The sequence below is a fragment of the Lucilia cuprina genome, chromosome 4, assembly GCF_022045245.1.
Source record: "Lucilia cuprina isolate Lc7/37 chromosome 4, ASM2204524v1, whole genome shotgun sequence".
NCBI classification, from domain to species: Eukaryota; Metazoa; Arthropoda; class Insecta; order Diptera; family Calliphoridae; genus Lucilia; species Lucilia cuprina.
Window position 1 is genome coordinate 21,055,065 of NC_060952.1, and position 26,425 is coordinate 21,081,489.

A 26,425-nucleotide genomic window follows, 5' to 3' on the forward strand; every position below is an offset into this window, starting at 1 on the left:
ACAACTAACAATAGTGCAAACATATTACGTTACTATTGTTAGATAATTTTCTGACAAGTTTTATTGTTAAATTTTATGCATCTGACAATGTTTTCCATTGTGGTAATATTTTCCATTAAACAATCTGACAACAGTGTGATCTTACAATATTTGTTGGCAGATATATCTATTGTCTGACAGGAATGTCGAGTGTTTTAACGTGAACACCTACCTTGACGGCCTCATCTCACGGCGTTTTTTTCCATCCACAAGGTAGACTTGAATTTGGATTTAAACCGCAGCCACTAAGTGGATCCCGAAGGAACCTCAACTAACTGACCAGCCAGGACATAGTCCTGCGGGCAACTGGCTACCCGTAGTACCAGATTATGCGGTGCTCTAATCTGACCTCTGGCAATCTATGCAAGGACTAAGCCAAATAGTAGACTGTAACCAATTTTTCAGTCCCGGCCAGACTGGAGGTATTGGCCACCTCTTTATATCCCGGGATTGCAATAACACCAAGGCGGAGATCTCGCCAAGGTAACATGCTCCCTGGGGATCTATTGTCTGACAATGACGTGTATAGAAAGCGCAAGTTAAAAACAAGTACGCGTATGATTTCAAATATAAAAACTTTCGTATTTAATCACTTACTCCTTTTTTAAACTCTAAAATTAGTATTTTTACGGAACCTCATATGGGAAGTCAGTTATCGATCGATCCTTATTTGTTTTCCTATGAATCTTTTGTATGTCAGATGTCAACGCAATATGCGTATTTTTATGCGTAAAATGCGGGTTAACACCGAAACCTTATCCTCATAAAACTTTAATGGTTATGACTGTTAAATTTTCAATTCGGAGGGCCTCTTTAATAGCGGCTAGTTGAAAGTATTGACGTTTCTTACATTACTTTGTAATGAGTGGTTGTTGTCAAAAATATTAGAAAATTACTGAGTAAGCACATTTGAAACCCTTCGAAATATAAGTAGTTATTTATCCAAAAAATAACTACTTAAAAATTGCTCCAATATTATTGGCCTACTTACAGGTTAAGTAAAGATTTTGCTAGGTTGTTGTAAGCATAAAAATTCTTTACCATTTCTTAATAGTAAATGTGTTAAATTGTGAACAGTAAAAGTATTGCATTAATGTAAAATTAATACATTTTCCATCCCTGACACGACTGTTTTTTTCACTAATTCTCTCGCTGTATATTGATCGTGTACTACTAAAATGTTTATAAACATTTATAGGGGAAACATTTTAAGCCAGATACAAAATGTTGCCAACCAAAGAGTCTCTAATATTCTTATCTCAAATAAAAATTTCATTTTTAATCATTTGCTTAGAGAGTCAAGTCAAGTTCAAGTTTTTTTAAGAGATTTTTTCCTTTATTTTGTTTTTTAAATATAGAAGTTTTTTTATTTGATAACAGGTTTTCTTTTTTAGTATAATATTAACAACTACTAGTTGTTCAAGTTACTTTCATTTTGTTAACAGAAATTAAATTTAAAATTTCTTTAAATTTAGACACAGGAATATTTTAATTAGCTTAATTTTAAAATGGGTTTAATATTGAATTAATATAAATACATAGAATACATTGTTAAAATTGGGAATAATATTAATATTTAAAAATTTGTTTTAATTTAAAAGGAAATTTTTTATTTTATAAAGTATGTAAAAAAATTCTCGTACAAAATTTTCAAAAAATTTTCGTTTTGTTTTCGTAATTATTATTCTAATTAATAGTAGTTTAAAAAATATTTGTTTAATTGTGTCTTCTTCAAATAATAAATAAAATATTTTTGTAATTAATAATTTCAAAGTTCTAATAAATTATAAATGATGCAATATATAAAATTTTCTTGATCATATTCAAAAGAGAAAGATTGTAGAAAGATTCCATGATTTATAAATCTGTATTGGCAACACTTGTTATTTTCTTCTATAAACAAATAAAATATCATAAATTTTCTATAAATAAAACTCTACATACTAAAATGCATAAAATTACATTAATATTAATATATTTCGAAAAGAATCCATAAAATATCTAATTAAATACTAAAATATTAAGTTGGTATATACATAAATATTAGAAATATAAAATTTTGCTTAAATTTTATATCTATGCTTAATCCATATACGTGAGAGCGTATAAATTTGTTTGTGCCAATTATTATTATAGTATAAATATGCAAATTTTATTTAAAAATTTTCAAAGCTAATAAAACGCCACTGATAGGAAATTTTAAAATAAAATCATGTTAATCTTTGTGATTTTTTTAAATTAGGCTTAAACCACTATATGATTGTTAATAATTAAGTTAAATTTAATTATCATATTGTTTTAAACGTTATTTATATTATTTCTTAGAAAATATTTTTATGTACGTCAGCAAGATTATGCTAAAATGTTAAATTTAAAAAACAAATTATATACGAAAGGTGTTTAATTTATAAAAACTATTAACATTAAAATATGGGGGACAACCTAATTTTACGACAACATAGTGTAGAACAAAATCGAATCAGGTGCGTCAGTGAGAAATTATTATACTGTTAATAAACATTTTACGCTTTTAATACACTGGCACGTGTGAATCAATATGAAGTTAGGTGAATATTCGCATTAGTGAGAAGAGATTTTCATATCCATCATCAAAACATGTTTGGCAAAGTTCCGAAGATGAACTTTTACATAAACATAAGATTTTATAGAAATTCATACTTTTTTTGCAGTTATTTAGTTATTTAGTTATTTAGTTATTTAGTTATTTAGTTATTTAGTTATTTAGTTATTTAATTATTTAGTTATTTAGTTATTTAGTTATTTAGTTATTTAGTTAATTTGTTATTTAGTTAGTAAGTTAGTATGTAGTTAATTAATTAGGCAGTTATTTAGTTAGTTCGTTAGCTAGCTAGTTAGATAGTTAGCTAGTCAGTTAGTTAGACTCTTAACATAATCAAAGACTTAAACAAGTTTGCTCTAAGTACGATAACGATATTTGTAATGACTTATGTAAGTACTTGCTTGTAAGCATGCACCTATTTACACATTAACAACATGTTAAAAGTCTTTTTTGTTAAAAATAGGTCCAGTTTAAGACTCATATCCTTATTCACCATAAGCGGTGTTGAAAACAAAATTGCATTTGCATTGAAAAAAAATTAGCCAATAAGAACCAGTCACGCTACTACTTAGCAAAATCGACTTTTCCGGATTTAAAACCGACTTTACGGTATTTTTATATTTATTAGTCTCCTTTCTTACTCAATGCTCCGTTAACATGTTATTGTATGTATCATTCTATCTGAAATGGTGTTTACACAAATTAAGAAATTAATATTTTTATAAAATACTTCTAATATCCACTATGGTTAGAACTATTACGAATTTCTTACTAGACATACGACATTTTGCTACAATCAATGTATAAAATAACTACATTACCTACAATACACACTTACACAATTTAAAAATATATTACTGGGCCGATTTGTGTCACTTGCCGGTAGGGAGGAAATCACTCACATTAAAATATCTATAGCGTTTGCAAATCCACAAATATTAAATTTTATTTTTGCAGGAAACAATTAAGTTTCTAAATGAAAACTTTGTGGGAAATAAAACCTTAATGTTTTCAATAAATATCATTAATTTCAATATTTATTTTGCAAAGTTTTAGAATACGTTATTTTCATTTAATATTATTCCTGTTATTGATTGTAGGCATCATGTTGCATTTCATATAATATTTTCTTAATTAAAGCGGGTGTGTATTTTATACAAATAATAAAATTTTCAATATAAATTTCAATTATTGCAATTTGGCAGAGTATCAAGTGAACTAAAATCATTTATTTAGATTCTATTAAATAACAAATATATAAATTAGAGATTTGTTGTAGGAAACGATTTTATTAATACCGGCAGAAATATGATGATTATTATTTCAATTTATTATAATATTTTTGTTGTTCTGGTTGTGTGGCAATGCAATTATAGCATAATTGCATACAAGTTATGTTATGTTGTAGCAATAATAATTTTAATTTTTCATATCGTCACCTGAAATGCAAATCAATGTAAAAAAATCGAAGAATAAAATACATAGACATGTTTGACTAATATTCACAGAAACGTGTTTATTGTTTTCGAGTAATTATTAACAATTTCTATAAACAATTGATGAACAAAATGTTAATAAGTGTCAATATGAATTTTAAAATTGTGAATGCGGAAAAATAATAAACTGATTCATAAAAGATATCTGAGTGTAATTGTTCATATTTTATTCATTTTCAATGGAAATACAGATGTGTAATCAGATTGCCAATAATAAACTGTAAATTCAAACAATCTTATCAATAAATGTTCAATATACTCATGCAACTTAAAGCTAAAATTCAGAAAAATATCTGCCAAAAATACTAGCTAATAAATCCCCATAAAACCAAAAAAAACATGATTAAGACACCATAAACAAATTCTATGTAATGAAAAAAAAACTGAAAACGTTTTTAAAATACTATATTATTAAAATAAAAATAAGCCCGTAGTTAAATAAAGAGTGACGTCTAAAAACGTGCAAAATATTTAGTTTTTATTTTAAAAAACAATATGATTTTTTTATATTCTTTTTGGTTTAAGCTATTGAAATAAAAAAATATTAAAAAATCTCGTTGCGAACGGGTGCATTTCATGTTAAATTTTGTTCGTATACGAATTTACAATGATATAATATATATATATATTTTACCAGATGAATGGTGAGTTTTGTGAAGGTCAATTATTTTTATTAATTTTAAAACAAACAATTCCATTAGTCGAAGAATAATAAAACGATAAATACAAATTTATATATAATATTAAGTACTATTTCTTCAAGACGCAATTCTAAGACAAGGAATAGCCTATTAGAGTTTTTTCAGCATTGCGCAATATTAGAAATAGAACTGAACTAGAACTGAACTAGAACTGAACTAGAACTGAACTAGAACTGAACTAGAACTGAACTAGAACTGAACTAGAACTGAACTAGAACTGAACTAGAACTGAACTAGAACTGAACTAGAACTGAACTAGAACTGAACTAGAACTGAACTAGAACTGAACTAGAACTGAACTAGAACTGAACTAGAACTGAACTAGAACTGAACTAGAACTTAACTAGAACTGAACTAAAACTAAACTAGAACTAAACTACACCAAAAATAAGTTACAAACTATGCAACAAACCTAACCATATTAATAATACCCGTAGTAAAACTTTCAAAATATATTTATTGTATTTTTAGCCTTAAGGAAAACTTTTTATGTTTCTTTTTTATAATAAATTTTTTTAATGTTTATTTGTTTTATCATGGCGATAAATGAACAATTGTTTTAGTGTTGAACGGCACTTGTGGGACACAATCACTTGTATTCACAGGTCAGCGAAAACACAAAAAATAAAAAATAACCAACAACAGATTAATAACATTTAAACATACCCATGTTGAACATGAATTTTCAATAAATGTTCATTTTGAAAGAAAAGGGTAACCGCGTTTAAAATTTATAAAATAAACCTAAGCTCAACTATATAACATATAAAGTATGTTATGGGAAAGCCTTTTAGTAGTTTTAAGACTGATCATCTAAAAGGATCCTCCTTTTTGCTATTTTAACATTTTTATCAGTAACATTGTTATTATTATATGTATTTACTTGGTACCTTTGATGTTTTTTTTTTTTTTTTTTGTTAACTGCACTATTCTGCTAATGTGCGGTATTTTTAAATGTTGTAAGTTGTTAAGTGCTTGTGTAGTAGAGAACATACATATAAATTTATTTATACATATGATTGTGTGTAGTTATTACAATTTACGCATAATTCATATTATTTATGCGCATTTTACAATAAAATAAATCAAGAAGTTTCGACGTCACTACACATATCGACAACGCGTCATCAGCAACATGTGTGGTATTATATTTTCTCATTTATTGTTCCTATTCTTTTTCTTAACTGTTGCTATGTCCCTCTGCTTGAAGTAGTCTGTTATATGAAGTTCCTCTTTGAATTCGCTATAACCAGCTTCTTTCTTGATTAGCTTATTGTGATCGTAAAATTATCATTGTTATTGTCTTGTAGATGTCATACAAATATTTAATATTTGATAACAAATAGAACTACAAATGACTTAAAATATGTTCAAAAACTGAACTAGAACTGAACTAGAACTGAATTAGAACTGAGCTAGAACTGAACTAGAACTGTACTAGAACAAAACTAGAACTGAACTACAACTGAAATAGAATTGAACTGAACTAGGATTAAACTTAATTAAGACAATGAATTTAGTATTAAGTGTATATGCAGGGTAGGGTAAGATTTTGCATGTTCGGATCCACATACTTACATGTTTTAACTTCTTGCAACAGTTTAATCTAAACGACCTACCAACAACATATAACAGTACCTGTTTACGTTATTGCCTTTGTACTCGGTGCCGTCTTTTTTTAACTAAATATTTTGTTAAAACACTATTGTTTTATTAATGTACCTTGTTGTTGACGGTTGATGGTGTTGCCTGAATGACTGCCGGACTGAATGTTTCGTTTTTTGTTTTATCGTATGGTGTGATTGGTTTCACGTCTGCAGCTCTTTTTTTTGCAGTCCTGCTGCATGTGAGTCCAATTTGCAATTTAATTTTTCATTGTTGAATCGGTTCTTATTTTGGTTGTTTAAGAATTTTTTTTACCTGTTTGCATTTGAGTGGCGTATTCATGCGGTAGTCGAGTATTGAGAACAAAAGAATTAACGCATTCTGTTTGTTGGTGATGATTTTTATAATTATAATACTTATTTGCGCTCATGTAGGCCACATTTTTTATAATTAAAAGGGGAAATTTTGATAAATGTTCACAAGTATATATGTACATATTTTTGTACTTTTATGTAAATTAGCCTTTTCTTTGTTATAATTATACGTGATTTAAAGAATAAGCAGTTATTTACCTTGAATATAATTTAAAATTATGCTATAATAATGCAAGAGTTTTAGCTATAAATTATATTTTTTTTAAATTTGAGAACAATTTTCCCAACTTAACTGTAATTTAATTGTTTTAGTATAATTAGAGGATATTCACGTAAAACATAAAAAATCACATGAAAGCATCAACTGAGTTCTTTCCATATATGAACATTTATAGATATTATTTATAGATAGTCAAAAAACCTCCTAATTTTTTATTCATAACGAATGTATGAATTAAACAATCTGAAAATTAAATATGTACACTAAAAATTTTAAAGAATGAAAAGTTTAAAATAAACAAACCAACAAACTTGTTAAATGTTAATTATTAAAGATTAACTGCCCAAAAATCAGCCAATTAACAACTTAATCAGAAGACAATAAGTGTAGACCTGTCCACTACCATACAATCAAACATTTATTTTGTTATCTTAAAGTTTAAGAAAAAAATCACATACAATAAAATTAATATTAAGATAAAAACAAACTATAAAATTAATGTCATTCGCTTAACAAACAAACACACAGCATCAAACAAAACACATGCTTTAGAAAAATAACGGTGTTAGTAGTGTATGGTCTTACCTGTTTCTGGCTTGATATAAAAATTGCGCTTAAACTTGTTAACTACCACCATTAATTTTTTTCTCTTTTTGAAGCTTAAATTTTTGATAAAAATTCTAGTTTTTAATAATTTCGTTATTGTTAGATGAAACTACTTTTTAGAATATAAAATAATGCTCAATCTGGAGAATCCGATTTAGCCTTGAGTAATGAACTCTTGATCATTGTTTTGTTTTATAGTTTCAGATTAGTATCATTTTTGGTTTTCTTTTTAATGTTTAGAATTTATTTTTAGTTCTTTTCTTTCTAAAGCTATTTATTTTTCGATTATTTAATTTTTGAATGTATTGGACATTATTTTAATATGACTTCTGTTAAAAATCATTGACAAATTTGTCTTTTTTTAAAATTATAATCTATTGCGTACAAATATTCCTTTATACTATAAAAGCGGAAGTTATTGGGTTTTTATTCAAATAATAGTTTATATAAAAATTGGTTTTATTGGATACTTTTGTTAAGATTTTTCTCGTCATACAATGATATTCAACTTTTAAATATATGAAATTATGGTATTCTCGGTGCTTCGCTACTTAATGGAAACTATATAGAAAATTTGTATTTTTTTATAGTAATATACTAGAGTACCAAAACGTAAGTAATAAAAAAGTACCAAAGAGTGCATTCAACACAAAGGGATTTATAAATATACTTGCCTGGTACCAAATTGACACCAAATTTTTCAATAACATATTATGTCAAGTATATAACATTCATACGTACGACAACAACAAATCGTTGTCGCAATATAAATTTTATAAACATCCGTTGTCTAAAAGTTAACCAATGCGGTAAGCTTACTATTGACAATGGATTGTAAACTTCACTCAGAGATAAACCATAATTCGACATGGTTACTTTAACTAAACTATGTTCACTTTAACAATATATTGTTATCAAAACATATAATTGTGATTTTAATATTGTTGTTTCTGTAATAATTTTCATATGCATGGCAATTATAAATTTGAGTGTGATTAACTGGAAAATAATTATTTTTTCAATAACTATAAAAATATATTATATTACTAACAAATATTTCAACTTACAAATACAAATGCGAATAACCATTATAAGTTTATATGTATTATAAATATATTATATGTATTATAAAAAGTGTATAAAGGACTAAAACGTCCGAATTTAAAAAAAAATCCAGACACCAATCTGATCTTTTATACTTAAAACTCTAAATCTACTATAACTTAACTCTGACTAACATTACTCGAAATCTATTCTAACTCTACTTTAACTCTACTCTAACTCTACTCTAACTCAACTTTAACTCTACTTTAACTCTACTCTAACTCTACTCTAACTCTACTCTAACTCTACTCTAACTCTACTCTAACTCTACTCTAACTCTACTCTAACTCTACTCTAACTCTACTCTACTCTAACTCTACTCTAACTCTACTCTAACTCTACTCTAACTCTACTCTACTCTAACTCTACTCTAACTCTACTCTAACTCTACTCTACTCTAACTCTACTCTAACTCTACTCTAACTCTACTCTAACTCTACTCTAACTCTACTCTTCTCTACTCTGTAATCTTTTCGAAATAGGTCTCAAAAATTCCATAATTCCAAAATAATGGAAAAATTAGTAAACAGACCAAAACTAATGTCAAAAAATGTGTGACGTTTACTTTAAACTTATTATTTAGATCTCTGTCACCACCATCACCAAAAATACACTTTTTAAGAAAAAGACAGAGAATTTTTTAAAAATTTTTTAAAATATGGAAAATCTTTTAAAATATCAATATTATTTAAAATATCATCTAAAAGAGAAAATGAAAAAAATCTATAAATATTTTTACTAGAAAAAACCATAAAAGCGCAGTATATTATAATGTGTATATTATTAATTAATTACTCTGTTAATTTATAATATTTATAATTTAATGATATCAATTACAGTTATTCGGTAGATTAGTTAAGCTTTTTTTAAGCGGAAATCTTATTTAACGATTTCTATATTAATCAAAATTTTAATACTATAATTGTTTAATTATAAATTATCATTAATTAGAATGAAAAATTTTATATTTAGCGAGCAGTATAGAATTTTATGTAGAAAACAAAGAGAAATAAATAACGAAATTTGATCATAATTAATTTGAATGCGTTTCAATTTGTATATAATAAATAAATTGTATTTATAAACTGTTTTACAAACTGGAACATGCTGATCTTGCTGTTATACATTTAGCCTACATATATTAGAACATTGTAGTATGCATATATGTATGTATGTAGTGAAATTATACCTGTATAAAGTTAACTGATGTCGGCAATTGTCATAAACAAGGTGACAGTATGATTGATGAAACATTTGCAACTTAATGAATTCAAAAACACACAGTACAAAATAAGAGTAATACATATACATATATATTTTTCTTTTTATATTTTTGTTTAAACATATTAATCATTTGTATATATTGTAGGTTAAGTTAAAAATACAAAAAAAATATTATTGTAGAGGTGATAGGTTTTTATTTAAAAAAAGTTCTAAAACATGTGTTAACAGACCTTTTTTACATAGATAGTTAAGAAACAATTAAATTGTTTAACTGTGTTACTGTTTTCATTTAATAGATCAAGTTATGGTAGATGATAGGGTGGTTTTTTCGGGGAAATACCATTTTAAATGCTTTTGAAAAAACGTAATAGTTAAATGTGATTTTTTATACAATTTTTGTCTTTTGTAAATGATTACACAATTGCTAGAGGCTTTAAATTAATTATCTGTTTAAGTTTTGATAAATGATTTCAATTGTGGATTATCTCGTTGAAAGGTTTAATGAGAGATTAAAGTATTTTATTATCTGCGTAATTCGGTTCGTAAATGCTTCTTCTGATAGTAGGGAAAAAAACTGAGATTTTCAACCGGCTTTACCAATTCACTACTTTCGCTTTTTTTCTTAATGTTAATTTTTTGAATTTGAAATAATTTCCCAGCAAAAACTTGGTAATGACTTGTCATTGTCACCACTTATGTATTAACATACTTTTCAATGACTTCGTTATAAAAGCATAAAAGGTGGTATAAATAAATTCTATTTCATTAGTCAGCTTCTGCGTGATGTTATCTTAACACAATGACTTAAATTTCTAATTAATTATAAACAGAAGTAGAAGGTACTTGCCTCCAATGCATCACCATGTTGAAGTAATGACTTAAAATGCTATTGCGTAAGTTAATGTTATCCCCTTACCTGATAATAAAAGTTTTTGCTTAATCAACAGTTTCGAATACTTAAAATAAAGTAATTAGCTCGAAAGTATACTTTACTTTAGTTGATTAGTTAGTTTTTTTAGTCAGTTAGTTAGTTACTTAGTTTGAAAGGAGAATGTATACACATCAAATCCGAAAAAATACAACTAGGCCTCTATCGGGCCTGTTGTGCGCTTCTTAACCAGTTAGTTAAGTAGTTAGTTAGTTAGTTAGTTAGTTAGTTAGCTAGTAAGTAAGTTAGTTAGTTAGTTAGTTAGTTAGTTAGTTAGTTAGTTAGTTAGTTAGTTAGTTAGTTAGTTAGTAAGTTAGTTAGTTAGTTAGTCAGTTAGTTAGTTAGAACAACAAAAACTACAACTAACAAAAAGTTTTCATCAATTATTTAAATCCAATATGTAATAGTTTAATTGCAACTAAATTACAAATGACTTAAATAGTAAAGTAGTAAAACATCCTTGCTTTTCTTTGTCGTTAAACAAACTATAATTGATTAATTTTAACATTTGTTTTTAATTTTTTTCCAATTTTTTCTAACACTTTTCAATGAATGCAAAATGATACGAGGAATCAATAGCAAACATAATTGAAATGACAAAAATTAATTACTTACTTCAAATAAAAAAGTAATATTAAATTTTTTATCTTATTTTCAGACACATCACAATCATTAAAAAAATAGTTGATGATCATTGATTAAAAATGTTTCCGGTGCGTTCGAAGTTGGAGTGTGAGTATTTTTTTTTTTAATTTTTATAATTTATTGCGAGTACGTCATTATCAGCAACTCAATCAACATCATTATTATCTTTCTAGACAAATTACGGTAATAGTTTTTTTTTGTTTAATTTATTTCTCTAAAGTTGCACTTGATTTGTTAGTTGCTGTTAAATTTCATTTGATGTTAATTAATTGATGCTTCTATAGTATGAATAAATTATTTTCTTAGTTTTTTTAAGTGAGAATTTGACAGCATACGTTTTTTTAAGTTTTTTTGTTAATTGCAATTTATGCATAAATCTGCGGTTAAGCGTTTATACTATGTTGCTACACTCGAAAATTTATGCTAGTTGAGAATATTTAATTTTTGTGAAATTCGTTTAAATATTGAAATTAAAATTGTATAGCGAATACAACCTTTTTGCTTTCAGGAAAGTTCATTAACATTTTATTAAACAAAATTCGTTATAACAATGTTAAAAGTTTTAAATATTTTTTTTATTGCTCACATCTCGTTAACAATTATTTATTAAAAAATCCCCAATTTTTTTAATTTTTCTAATAAAGCCTCGTAAAACTTTGCCATTTTAATACAATGATCAGCCACCCCCAAACAATTTCTCCATTAATATTAAACAATTTCCTTTATAAATGATTTATATTGTTGTTTGTTTAATATCTATTTTTGAAAAATTAACAGTAGTTTTTAGTTTTTATTGTACGACATAAATAAAGTACGAATATTTTCCAATGAAATTAAAACCGGCATATTAAATATTGATTTTTAAGTAATTTTCTGCGTCAACACATAAAAATACAAAATATCGTTGAAAACAATAGTGACACACCTTTTTAACGATAATTTAATAAATCAAGCGGTAAATAATAATAATAAATGAAGAAAAGAAAAGTAAATAAACAAAGTTATTAACAAATAAATAAATTTTTTTTTTAATTATGTGTTTAATTTTATGGGAAAAAAGTTGAATGTACCCTACGTGAGGTGTTGAAGGTGAGAAAGAATGAAAGATATTTTCATTTTCATCATTTTGTAATAGTATACTAGAGTCTTAACTCTGACAAGGAAATTTTCTAAATGATTTGAACCAACTGGAAAGGGTCTTTACAAATGCATTAAATTTTTCACTCAAGCTTGGTTTTTGATTCCACTCTAAAGCTTAACATAAAATATTGTCTTAGAGCTTTCAAGAGTATGGCTAATCCTGGCTGGTCAGTTGGTTGAGGTTCCTTCGGGATCCACTCAGTGGCTGTTGGTTGAACCCAAATTCGCGGGAAGAGTATAAGTGGCGGTTAAAAGACTGATGCATGATAATAGTCAATATTTCGGGATAAGTTCGGTGCTGTTGCCGAAAATCAACAGATACCCCACAGAGGAGTGACTGTGGGACTAAGCGTTGGAAATGGGTTGGTGTCAATTGTATATGATACAGAATGAATGTAGAGGTATGCGGGCCTTACCCCACCCATATACCTAAATGAGTGTGTCGTATGTTTTTCTCTATGAATGTGTCGAATAAATGAGATGTGTGCTGGGTTGAATGATGATGGATGAAAGGTATCATATACAAGTGATACCAATTAATTTTCCTTCCTTGTCCAGATGTGTTCAGAGTATACTCTGTTCATATCAGACTTACCACAGCGTGTCACTGTGAGTAAGAACGATGTCTACGGCTTATTGATGGATCGTGCCTCGGTCCACCGGTTACGTCTCTAGGTGCTGTTGCCGAATCAACAGAGCCATAGTAGTGTGGTTGTCTTACAACGTGACTACTTTGGCAAAAGATTAGATAGCTCGAGTACTCCAGCAAAGTACTTGCGCATGGTACCGGTCATAGCCAATGTGCAAAAATTGCCACCTGAGTCTTCATTGAAGACAAAGGGGCGATGGTAGACCGTTCTCAAGTCTACCCTGTGGATGAAAATGACCACCGTGAGATAAGGCCGACACGGCAGGTGCTCACGTTAAAACTCTCGACAGTCCTTAACATTCCAATGATTTCATAATCACATTGTGATTGGCTAACGCTTTTTCAAAATCAATAAAGCGTAGATATAGCGATTTGTGTCTTTCAAAGTATTGCTTCACTATTTTGCGCAATGTTTTAACATGTTCGGTGCATGATCGGTGAGCTCTAAAACCAACTTGCTCGTTTCACAAGCTAAGTGAAACATGGTCCCATAGACGATGTCAGAGTTATAATCTGACGTGTTCTTGTTGGGCTATAGCTTTTGCAGTACAGTTTTTAGCACTGTTTATCTTCTCTGTATGCTGGCTTATAAGATTCTATGTGAGGGTGTCCTCTGCGATGTTAAATTTCCTTTTTTGACCTTTTCTATCTTACTTTATGGCCGACACTTTACGCAATATGGTGGGGACTAATACATGATAGTCACTGGATATCTCTGCTCCGTATTTGTTCACACATCCAATAAATACCCACGCAATTTTTTCTGATATCGATGAATACGCTTATGGGGAAATGAAGACCCATCATCGACTTCATGTCAGTGTTATTGTCACCTAGTTGAAATCACCAAAAACTATTACAATGTCGCCTCTTCTGACATCGTGCAATGCTATGGAAAGACTGTTGTATAACTCCTTATTCTGATCGTACTACGTTTCTTCCTCTCCTTTGTTTGGTTCCCTGCGATCGATATAGGTCTACCAAGTCTTTAAAGACAGTAGTCGTGTTGTAGAGTGGCTATGAATTACTCGTCACTTCATCAAACTCCCCACTATATATAAATAGTTGGAAACTATAAACAGAATGACAAACTTATCGTAGGGTAAGTCCCAAATGTTATTTTTAAAGTAAAGTTTTAATATGAATTTATCCCAAAAATAAAATAGTTTTTATAATTCAAACTGGCTTTAGTCACATTTCGTATTTGCCTTTAACTACTTTAGTCATAATAGATTAATTGTTAAAACAAATATTTTGCAATATCAAAAACAACTTACATATTTCTAAATATTAAAATTTCTAAAATTAAAAAGAAATTTCATAACATTATAAGAAAACGTCATATAATTTATGACAACATTTTTAACTAATCATTAACGTCAATTGAAGCACCGCTATATTTTGTAATACAATACAAAAATAACAAAAACTGTCAAATAATTTATATAAATATTTAGCTAAATATTTTATTAAACAAAAACACTACAATAAATCTGTGTTAACTTTATTAAGACAAAAAAAAGAAGAAGAGAAAAACACCCACGTTTTTTATAATAATAATAGTTAATGGATTAATATGTTTCATTTTCATGCTTTCAAATTATCATTAATCATTTAAAATTTATTGATATCTAGTTTCTTTTTGTTTAAATTTTATAGGTTCCTTAAAAAACTCTTTCAAGTTCATTTCCGCTAGTGCTGTACTATAAATAATAAACTTTAAACTGTTATAAAATTATTAACGGTGCCAAAGCTTGTAGTTTTTTTTTTTTTTTGGTTGGTTTTTGCAATTGTCAACTAAACCATTTACAAAAGCCTCATTATCTAGATTTAAACTAATTTTGTTTAATAATTTTCAAGGTTGTTGTTTTTAATATTTTGGCAAAAATTAGCTAAAATATGGTTAAATTGGTTATTGACTTAAAAAGTATAATTATATACAGCACAATAAAGTTAAAATTTAAATTCATTAAAAAAGATTTTAATAAATTTTTTTATTTAAAATTTGTGTTTTTCCCCCAAGATGGTGTGCTCATAGTCAAGGTAATTGAAATTAATCGATACAGATGTTAAAATAATTTATTTATTTTATTTATAATTTTTGTTGTGTTCGTTTGTTTATTTTTTTTTTTTGCTAAATTTTGCCATTTTGGGTAAATTGTTCAATGAAAGTTAACAACTTTTTTATAGTTTAATATATATTTTTTTGTATGATTAATAAAATGTAGCACGTGTTATTAAATTATTGATAAGATTTTTTGTTTGCTTTTTAAAGTTTTTTTTAATGGTTATATTTATAATTTATCTTTGTTTAAAATCATAAGATATATTGAATATTAAGAAATAAATAAAACTTTTGCTCGATTTTTTTAAACTTCAAACAAAAGACTTAAGACACAAGCATGACTTTATTAATTAAAAGAAATAAACAAAAACAAGTATGTCTATTTGATAAGATCAGGTATAAAAGGTTATTATATAAAAAAAACTTAAATTAAGAACTTTGATCACTTTGCTTAAGTTGAAATCAATACTTTTATAATAATTATTTCGAATGAATTAGCAATAGATTCTGAACGAGAAGAGCTAAAGGTCTAATGTTTTTCGCAAATATTTGTTGTGATGTTTGTTTGGTATAAAAAAGTGCCTACATACGCCTTCACCAAGTCACTATACAAGTGCTGGTTCAGAAGTGTAATCAGTCATTACTGGTTGAATAAAGTGAGGGAATTCGATAAAAAAAACATTTCCGTAGAAATAAGACTTTAACGAAATGACTTTAATTATTAGTAGCAATGTCAATATAACGCAGAAATTGACAAAAACCGTGCCATGTCATATTGTCTATGGACGTTATGATAGACTTAATTGTGTCATATTAGGAATGGATGTTATGACAACGTAAAATTGTCACAATGTCTATAAGCAAAATGATATGTTGGCATGTCATATGACACACTTAATTGTGACATAATGTCCATGGATGTAATGACAATTTCAAAAGTGTCACAATGTCTATGAGTAAAATAATATAAAGTCTATAAATTTAAAAGAATCCATTTTTCAAAATAGCTGGATTTTTTTGAATCCGGTATTCGAAATACCCCAGAAAATAAAACCAATATGCCAGACCAAAGGCCTGCTATTCCACAAAAAGTATCTAAAATTCGCATCTATTAATTTTATTTTTTTCCCTTAAACATAAAATAACACTCTTTTCTACATTACGCAGTTTATTTTATCAATAACACATAAAAAAAGCCACGCGTTTAGTGTTCTTAAAAAAAACTACATGTTTTCAGAATATTAAAATAAAACTGATTACGTAGATTCCAAAAATCTATACATTTAAAGAATATTAAAAACATGTGCCAAAACAGGTAAATCGAAATATTAACAGAAAAATTGTGGGAATGCGAAATTGCGTTAATTCAAGAACGGATCTTAAGGTTTATCACTTTATTATTGCCAACAATAACCTAGTAAATTCAAGTTTAAACAAATAATGGCAAAAATGACAAATTGTTGTGTGGAATACTTAAGTGCTAATGGTGTCCATTTAATGTGAATTCCAAAATTATTTAAAATTTCACAAAATTTCTATTTATAGTATATTTGAAATTTTTATAATATGATATGTTTATTAAAGAGATAATAAAATTGTTTAAAAAAAAACACACACACAAAATTTCTCATGATCCAGCATTTTTTAAAAGGAAATTATACATTTGTAAATAAAATTTTAATTGGTTTTTAATAATAAAATGTGACATATTTAGATTATAAACCAGTGATAAGTGAATTGTCAATTTAATTTCAATTAAAATAATTGTTAACAATTATTGCCACAATAAATTTTTATATAGCCTCCTTGATCTTTGTTATATGGGCAATTTCATATCAAGTAACCCAACTCAAAATATCGGTACAGATCTGCCAAACTTAGTAGTCGTCTCCGTTTTTGGAATACTGTCATTTCAATAAAACACTGTATGATCAAAATATCCAAATCAAATCGGAAGACATCGATTTTAAAAATTGCACCACTTGATACGTAAAACTAGACTCTCTCGACTTTAAAACAGTTGCCCATGTTGATGATGTTGAGTTGGCGGTAACTGGTAATCACCTTGAGACCATTTCTTTAAGATTAGAACAAGCCTTAAAGGTCATTAGCTCATGGAGCGTTAGAAGTAGTTTTAGTGTAATAACGGGCAAACGAAACCTGTATTTTTTCTCTCCAAAATACATGATCTCCTCCTTTACTCTTCCTTTGTTAAATAACGAGGTCGTAACTCTCTTGGATAGCCCTGGACTTTATTCTAGATGAACATTATAGCCAGAACATTATAGCCAGACAATTGGCTGGCTGCTGTCAGATTAGGCTTGACTATCAAATATAACACTTGTCCTAAAGTACATGCAAAGATCATTGACCTAATACCGCTAAACCTTCATGCCTACATACTCCGTTACTGACTCTTTCTGAGTCTTATGAATCCTTCCTTTAGTCAACAAACTGCTTCCGTATATATACAAATGGATCCAAGACAATGAATGCAGTTGGTGGAGGCATCTTTATTGAAAAGTTTCGGACAAATATCTCATTTATACTCAATGATGACTACAGTATTCTCCAAGCTGAAATGGCAGCAATCAAGAATTTCAGCAGACATAAACTTATATAATAATACTTTCTATATAAACTGTTTGTTTTGAATAAAAATAATAAGTTTAAATCTTAAACCTTATTAAATTTAATAAACACCTTCAAAGAATTCCATAAAAATTCATTAGGAATCCATTAATTTGTTTGACTTGCTCTTAGAAACAAAACATGAACATTAATATTTATAGTGCAAGATTTGAATGTACAAACAGTTTTATAACCAGCAAAGAATGCTAACAGTATTATAAAAATTTAGAAAAAAATAAAAAAATAGAACAATTTGTCAATAATATCAATAAAAACAAAAGTTTTAAGATACAAACTTCATAAATTAAATATTAACAAATGGTCGGTGGTCTCTTATTAATTTCCAATGTTATGCTATTAAATTTTCGATATTGACCATAAATTTTCTTTATTTGTCAGTTAAAACAAAAGACTTAAGAAAAAAACTTTAGTTTTCAAACCTGCAACCTTAAATAAAAGACTTGAAACAGACAAATTTTTATTTTTCAATTAAATGAAAAAAAAAACAAATAAACTTTCGAAATTAAAAACAACAATAATAGACATATAAATAGTCTTTTAAATTATGTTAATGGTTAATATAAAGAAAAATAAATAATTTTTTTGTTGTGTCAATAAAACAGCAAAAAAAAAAAGAATCAATAAAATACTACACACTCCTGTGGTTAATGAAGCAATATCAAAAGAAATAAATACAAAGGAAACTAGAAAGACGCTAACTGACAAAAAACCTGTCACCTGAACAAATCAGTAAATCCTAAAAAAAAACTACAAACGTTAAAACTACACAAAAAGTAAAGACACAATTAAACGTTTTAATAGACAAAGACTGTCAGAAATCAAAAAAGAATCAAAAAAAGTATACAATGCAGAATATAGAAGTTGAAAACAGAAAGCAAAGTATTAGAAATTAACATATTTGACAATGATAACAATATGAGGACTATAATAGAATTTTAAATGAATTTTACGTTTTTTTCCTTACCTTCTTTTTTCGTTTTTTTTTGCCATATTGCAAATGAAAAAAAAACTTGTTTCGAAAATCAATTCAGGTGATTTAGTTTAACAAACACCTTACAGTGGGTAGAATATTAAAAATGTTTGTGTGGATATTCTTAATGTTAAAAAAATATCCATCATTAAGTATAGCAAAGCCCTTCATAATGTTCATGAGATTCATATCAATTCTTAAAGGTCCATTGACATCGAGATACTTTAAAACCATAAATGCATTGGAAAATTTGTTTAGAATTTAGGAAAGAAAAAGAATTGCTCCAAACTTTCGTGTATGTTGCGTTCTGGATTTCTTTTAAAAAGTGTCCTGAATAGCACAGATAATTTAAATTCTAGGATATGTCGATTACCGGTTTCGCTAAATGAAGCTAGTTTTAATAAATGGACTCTTAAGTTCATGGACTTTATGAGATTTTGCTCTTACACATTATGATACTTTTGAAATTTTCAAAGTATCTTTTCTCTATGTCGACATTATTTTCAAACTAATAAAATCATTTGATGCTTTCTCCTACTGAGAATATTGATACTATTAAATATCATTGTAGGGTAGGGAGTATACGGCCATATCCGACTTTAATTTCTGACTTGTTTCTTTTTTTTATTTTATTTTAATATCAACAAGTCCCGTGCAAAACAGAAATAATAATGACAGTTAACATAAACTTTTGTTTAATGGCTATTTAAATAAAATATAAAACATTTAAATTTATTTTTCGAATTGTTGATTAATAAACCAGCTTGAAAGTGATACAACAGAGCGCTAACATAATTTACATAAAGTCTGGAAACTTTTGTTAAATGACTAGTGACTTCTTCTTCTATTCCTTCTTCTACTAATTTCAAAATCACTAAATAATAATAATAAAAAACGACAACTCATATAAAAGATAATTTATGACATTTGGTGACTTGTTGTCTATGATTTCACCAAAATAACAACAGAATCAGAAATAGAAAACATATCAAGAATCTATGATTCTGGTTTTAAAACAATTACGCTTTAAACTTTTTTCATAAACAAACTTTTCAAAATTAACAATCATTAACAATTCAAATCAAGCTGAAAATCTTTAACATTTTTTTATTAAGCTTGTTTTTTTTTGGGTCATTGAACAATTTACTCAGTAACACGAACATTTTAAACAAGTCATTTTTAGAATATTATTTACTAAAGGATTCTGTGTTGACTGCCACTTATTTCTTAAATAAATTCATTCATGACAGACACAGTAGCAAGTTGAAGGTCAATATCCATTGCGTTTGCTTTAGATCTAATAATTTAAAATTTTAATTTATCAAGACGGGTTCCGTAATCTGAAAACAAAACGTTTCAATATTAATTAAACGCTTGTAAATAAAAGATTTTGCTGCTAATTATGTATTAAATTAATAAGAATTATGATTATTGATTTTGTAAGGACAAAAAAAAATGTACTAATTAAAACAAATAAATATTTTTTTAAAAATTATTTGCGACAATTTATTTGGGCAGTCAGGGCTGGTTTATTTATATTGACAAATGTTAATATATGTACATTAACATTAAGTTCCAATTTGAACTGAATACATATATTCAAATGAATTAAATTGTAATTGTTTATCATCTGATTACATAAAAGTAGTTTAATAATGTCTTATTAGTAATTTTGTATTATTAGTCATACAATTCACATTCACAAATTGTAATTACATAGCTAGCGATTATGGTAAATACTTTTCTTCAATGACAAAAACGTGTAAAAATAGTGGATTTAAACAAAAGTAATATTCTGATTTTTTTTTTAATCCAAATGATCCCATCAATGCTTAAATAAACAAAGTTTGTGTCTTAAGTCTTTTGTTTCTATGAAAGTTATTAACAAATTTGTTAGACGAACAAAGCTCATAAATATACATATATAAAAAGAAATCTATTTTTAGAATATTTATTGATATTTTTATAGACACTTTTTAATGGAACATAAAAAATATATCTTCAAATGTTGCGCTATAAATATTATTGTTCATGTTTTGTTTTAAGGAGCAAGTTAAATTAACCCAGCAAAAACTCGGTAATGGGTAGTACTTCCCTAACCACTTACTTTTCAATGACTACTACTTCCCGTCAGCATTACTTAGAAGTACTCTAGTAATGACTTTCTTCTAATCTGATATAGAAGTACTTTATTTTCGGCTTTGTAATTTTGTTGGCACATTTTATTCAATTGCGTGTTAGAAATTGTGTTTCACAAAAAAGAAAACAAAATTAGTTTTGTATGTGAAAACCATTGTTTGACGTGCAATAAAATAGCTAAGCATTGGTGCAGTGAGTAGAACATTTGACTGACAAACCGAAGTCCCTGGTTCGTATTCTAGCTGGCTCTTTTTATTATTAAAAATAAAACAACTTACTCAACAACTGTTTTGTAAGACAAATTGCAAGTACTTCTTTAACTCCCTATTTGTAAGCGAGCGTAGAAGTACTTGCCTCCAATGACATCACCGTGTTAAAATAATGACTCAAAATGCTAATAAAGAAGTAGTGCAAAGAGGTTTTATTAGCTTTTTAACTCATTACTTTTCAATGTAAGTTTTTCCTGGGAATTAATGGATTTTTAATCAATTTTAAATTAATTTTTAGTATTATTATTAATGTTGCTAATTAAGTATTAATTTATACAATACTCAATCCTTATTTCCAAAGTTATTTCTCTACATTTTTGCTTTTAAGAAAATCCCAGATATTTTCGACACTTAAGACTTAAATAATCAAAATTATTTCTAATTTTATTTCTTTGCACTTTCCATTTATTAGAAGATCCAAAATGTCTGCGAGGTAATTTTTTGAAGGGGATTTTTTATGAGGGCTAGGGTCAAATGAGGCCTGATGGGCGGTTTCATTTAAACTTTTAACATAATAATAATGATCCCAAAAGACTTGTTCGAGGGGTATGTTTGTGCAAAATAATGAACTGATTTCACCCATTTTTCAATAGCGTTCGTCCTTTGGTCAATAGAATAGTATAAAATTGAGAGCTGAAGAGCTGAAGAGTTTCTAAGCATATGTGTATACTTTAGAGGTTCGCCCTTTAGTTCAAAAAAGAATATGTGCTAAATTTCAATACATTATATTGAAAATTTCGGACAAACGGACGGACAGAGCTAAATCGACTGAGAAAGTGATTCTGAACCGATTGGTAAACTTTAAGATGGGTGTAGAATAGACATTGGTACACATTAATGGTAGTGTAGGATCAACATTTTTGGGTTATACAAACATCAGCACAAACGCATAATACCCTACTTATATTGTGGTGTAGGGTATAAAAAGTAATCAAAACTACAAGATTACAAAGCTCCAATATTATTATATTCATTTCATATCAAGTAACCAAATTTTTAAAGCGACCTAGCAAAAACTTTTCAATAGCATGTACTTACACAACCACTTACTTTTCAATGCCTACTAATTATCGTCTTCATAACTTTTAACAGATAACTAAGTGCTAAATAGAATAGTAAAATAATATATCTATTTAGCAACAAATTTTTAGACACACACATAGAAATAAAATAGTTTTTCTGTAAAAACCATTATTAGTCACTCAATATAATAACAAAGCAATTGTGTTGTAAGTAAGACATCGAACAGACGAATAAGAAGTCCTGGTTCGTTTCTTCGTTTTTTTTTTTCATTAATACAACGTTTTAACTCCTTACTTGTAATCACTTATATAAGTAGTTATTTGTAAGCAAGCAAGGTAAGTACTTGCCTTCTACGCACGTTTCTACGAAATTGAAAAGTTTAGGATTACAAAAAATAAAATAAAACTCTACTTACCACTTTTTAGTAGTCAAACATAAACAATTTCTATTTGTTTTAATTTATTTAATTACATTAAATAATGAGCCTTTATCATATTCATAGCCATTTGTTCTTAAGTAAGTGAGACATAGATACATAAGTTTTATTTTTATAATTATATCACATTAATTAATTAAACAATTTTATATTTTTTTTCAACAACAATTAATGTATAATTATATTTAACTATGTTAACACAATTAATACACATTTATAGCTATATAAAACTAAAAACATCAGTTAACAATTTAATTTTTTTAAAAATGTTTCTACATCAAACAATTTAACTACCGGAAATTTAAATATTTTGGAAGCTTTCTAGGTTGATTTAATAAAATGAGATTATCAACATTATTCCAATTTACTTACTAACAATAATTTACTTTGTTATATTTATTATTACAAATTAACAAAGATAAATAAATATAAATTTACTTGTGTTAATATTTATTTTGATTAAGACTCTATTTACACATCACTTGTATTTTGTCATCATTCTTGTTTATATTATCATTTAAAATCACCATCATATATCATATCATTGTCAGCTTTATCATCAGTTCATTTTTAATCTTTTTATGTTCAATGTCAGCATTAATAAAGACAAAAAGATTGTACCTATTTAACATTTTATAAAATTATCCTACCAGTTCATTTTATTTTTCCAATATCATTATACAAACAATAAATATATATTTAGATATAGTATGTATTTCTTTACTTATATTCAGGTGTATGTATGTTAACATATATTAGGGTCATAACGTATTATTTTGTTTTAACCCTAATGTATATGTAGTCAACGACAAAATCATTTATGATTTGAAATATTATTTAATAATCCTTAGCAAAACCTTGACAATGATGAACTTATGTAGCCATTGACTTCTCACTGAGTACTACATACCATCTATTTATCGAATACAATAACTAGAGGTATTGTGAGTGAGACAACAAATTGAGCAACAACTTTGATTGAAAAGTAATGAGTTAATAATGTTTAAAAAGCCACATTTTACTACAAATAAATAATAAAAATATGGAGTTAAACGTTTGTTTTGTTTAACACAAAAAAATTCTCACTTAAAATACGAACCAGACAAATTAAAAAATAATGCATAAGGTATGTAGTAGTTATTGGAAAGTAAGTAGTTATGTAAGTACATATCATTACCGGAATTTTTTGCTGGGGATATTTTAAACATCGTTTAAATTAAACGAAATAAAAATGGACTTTAAAAAAAATAAATAAAGTATTTTACAAAAAGTATAAATGTATAGTGGGGCATGGCCAATCATTAGAACCCCTACACTAGTTCAATTTTTTTAAATCATACAACCTTTAATTTGTTTTTGAACCTAATTCCAGAATATTTTTACATATTTTTGACAAAAATAAGATATTTTTATAAAGGGGCCTAAAAAAGGGGTAAGAATAAATATAGGATATATGTAGACATTTTATGCATACTTTAAAGTTATTTATGTAAAGTTTTCTAGTGTTTATAAGTGAATTTTGACCTTCAGGATATTTTTGAAAGGGAAGTTTTTATGGAGGCTAGGTTCAAATGAGGCCCGATCATTACAAAAATCATTCGTGTCATTTAAAATAATATAAAACTATGTTTTAAAGATATTTATTGAAATAATAGAACATTTAGGGTAATAATGAGCCCAAAGGGCCTATTCGCGGGATACAATTGTATGGGGGCTAGGCAAAAAAATGGACCGATTTTCACCACTTTTAATAGTATCTTCATTGGGCTAAAATATGTGCCAATTTTTTAAATAATTTTAAAAATTATGACAATAGTTTTAGATTTACACACAGACGGACGGACATAGCTAAATCGATTCAAAAATTGATTCTCAGTCGATTAGTATAATTTAAGGTGGATTGGGTGTTATAAAGATCAGCACAAACGCCTAAAAAAAGGGGTCCTATATCTTATTCGGACTATGATTTTGCCATTGACTATATATTATATAAATTTAAAAATACAAATTAATTAAGAGATACACATAAAACAATAAATTTAGTATTTGCTCTGATTACATCAAATATTTGAAATCGCTTAAAGTATCTTAATAATAAAGATATTAAACAATCAGTCAGTTTATACATAAATGTGTAGTATACTCCAAATAAATTACAGATAAACCAAACAAAAATCCTTACTATACTTTCATATGAATAACAATGGTCCTTTACTTTTAACAATACACAATCCTATATTTTTTTGTTGTTTGTTTGATTTTATAAATCATAAAAATACATTAAATTTCCTTGCATTCCGTACGAGCTTACAGTGGCACGTTTTAGTCGCTTTGAATAGAGTTGAAATACGCGCATGAAGGAACACGAATACGTACATACATATGTGTGTAGTTTTATTTACATTTTGTCTCAATTACCTGTCATCATGCAATATCATTTCTCTTTTAATAATTCAACAATTCTTGTTTTTTTCAGCCAATTTATCTATAAGTTCTCAGCGGTATTTCAATTCCATTTCTATGATTTGTAATATTTTAAAGCTATATTAGTTTTTTTAAAATTTATAACTTTTTTATGTGCACAACAGACATTAACATATGTATGTATATAATATTTATTAATTTAAAGTTTATTTTTATTTAAATGTTAAAGGTACTTTAATTTTTTAGATGCAGGTATACTTTGTTTATTTGTTGTTAACTTGTTTTGTTTTTATAAGGAAAATAATGCGTTTATTATGTAGTTTATGGATGGTATACAGTTTAACCACTTGTTAGCCAGGTTTTAAGATGAATAAAAAGATATTCACCTACTTCGGAGAGGTTAGTCAGGAAAGCTGCAAAAGAAAACAAAATGAGAAAAAATTATTAATACTTATTAAGAGACACCTTTAAATAGTAATAGTAAAAAGTATTTCTTTCTTCTCCAGCACCATTGCATAATTATTTTACTGTGAGTCCATTAATAGTTTTCACAGAAAAGCTATTTTCTTTATGTGTGTTTGAAAAAAACTGTTGCTTTAGCGGAATTCAATAAAATGGACATATAGAAGGGAAAAATTCACCAAAAAAAAAAAACGTTTTTCAATAATTACATTATATTTTATTTTAGAAAATTTCCTATAAAAACAGATTCTATTAATAATTTTCTATAAAAACTAAAATGTTAAGAACCTTTTCTAAATAAATAAAATTTATAGTAAACGAAATTTATGGAAATTTTCCTATAAACATAATTTATTGAAAATTTTTTATAAATACAGAATTTTTAGAAAATCTTGTAAAATAAACAGAATTTAAAAAAATTCTTGTAAAAATGGAATTTATCGAAAATTTTTATTAAATATATTTAGAATATTTCTCCCTAAAAAGTGGAAATTAAAAATTTCTTATATAAATTAATCGAAAATTTTGTAACAAAATTCATTAGAAATTTGCTACGATCTTAAAATGTATAGAAAATGTTTTAAAAAAAATGAAATTTATCGTAAATTTTCTAAATATCAAAAAAAATTCCTTAATTATCGAAATTTATAGAAAATTTCTACATAAAGCAAAT

General features: G+C 26.9%; 1 long non-coding RNA gene across 1 annotated transcript in view; it reads left to right on the top strand.

The window, feature by feature from the left end:
* Positions 1-26,425, top strand: part of LOC124419427 — a 139,282-nt gene that overhangs the window by 46,203 nt on the left and 66,654 nt on the right. The window contains exon 2 of the long non-coding RNA XR_006940584.1: positions 11,537-11,610. This is a non-coding gene — a long non-coding RNA (uncharacterized LOC124419427). The remainder of the gene's footprint in view (positions 1-11,536; positions 11,611-26,425) is intronic.